The 1,453-nt window shown below is 49.9% G+C and overlaps 1 pseudogene; it reads right to left on the reverse strand.

Moving 5' to 3' along the window:
- Positions 1-466: 466 nt before the first annotated feature.
- On the reverse strand, positions 467-597 carry LOC123414434 (annotated as a pseudogene).
- Positions 598-1,453: the final 856 nt, after the last annotated feature.

Genomic DNA, 1,453 nt, shown 5'->3' on the forward strand with positions numbered 1-1,453 from the left:
GTACCTCCACCACTTGCGGTATGAATCTGATCATTGCCGAGGTACTTCTCTCGGAGAGCAAGTTACTCAAGCTCACTGTTTACATGATCGGTGGCGCTAGAGTCAACGTACCAAACACCATCGCCTCCTTGATCACGCATAGCAGCAGCAACATGACCAGCATAAGGGACATAGTCCTCATCATAGCGATGCCAGGAGTCCATCACTTCATGGTCGCATTTCTTGCACAGTTGACAGTGAGGCCGGCCACGATAAGAAGAGGCGTGACGGCGATTGTTGTTGTTGAAGCCGCCACCGCCGCTGGTGTTGCTGGAGGATCCATCATAGCTGCCTCGAGTAGAGCAACCGCCATCAGTAGAGCGTCCATGACCACCGCCACGTTGCCTACGCCCACGACCACGGCCGCGGTAGGCAGAGTTGGCGGAGGACTGACAGAGAGTAGTTCCGTGAAGGACGGTGAGGCGGGGATCAAAACTCAGCAGTTGGCTGTAGAGTTCCTGAACCGTGACAGGCTCTACCCTAGCTGCGAGTGCTGACACGATCGGATTATATTCCAGATTGAGACCGGCAAGGATTTTGGAGATGATCTCCAAGGGGAACACCGGTACAAGCAACTTCATCTATGAGAGTTTTAATTTTTCCAAGATACTCAGCCATGGTCATAGTACCTTTTTGCAGATTGGTGAGCTCAATACGAGTATTGATCGCCTGAGCTTGCCTTTAAGCAGCAAACATGGCATGGATTTCTTGCCACACCTCTGACGGCATCTATAACATGACGACTTGGGCAAGGATATCGCGGGAGAGAGATCTCATCATATACCCTTGAAGTTGTTGCTGTTGTGCATACCAGAGGGATCGGGCAAAATTGGCAACTTGCTCTTCCTTCCCGTCCTTGGTGATGGTGAGAGTCGCCGGTGGTGCCGTGATCTTCACATCGAGGTGGTGCTCCATCTGTGCACCCTTGATCTGAGGGAGCACGATGGCCTTCCATAGCAGGAAGTTGCCCCTCGTGAGCTTCTCTTGAGGAGGCGGTCCAAGAGTGGTGGTGGTGGTTATGGAGGAGGCAAAGGGGACAATGAGGTGGTGGAGAGCGCGCTCATGGTGCTGGGAGTCATGGCGGCGCCCGACATCTTCTCGGCCGCGAGAGGTAGCTAGATGCGATCCCTTTCGATCTATCGAGGAAGAGGCTCTGTTACCATGTAAAACTATTGTGAAAGCGTTAAACCCTTTGCTTGGGACACATTGATATTTATATAGGAGTTGCCTTGGCTTACAAGATGAGAGAACGATCGTGATTAGATCGTTACGGTAGAGAGAGTTAGAGATAGAGATAGATAGATAGAGAGAGAGAGATACAACAGTTTTAGAGATAGAATAGATTTACAGGTTTAAACTGGTTTCCTATCTCTATACAACATATTCTAACAAATATAACATACAAATTTGATCA

This window comes from Hordeum vulgare, chromosome 7H, assembly GCF_904849725.1.
Source record: "Hordeum vulgare subsp. vulgare chromosome 7H, MorexV3_pseudomolecules_assembly, whole genome shotgun sequence".
NCBI lineage: Eukaryota > Viridiplantae > Streptophyta > Magnoliopsida > Poales > Poaceae > Hordeum > Hordeum vulgare.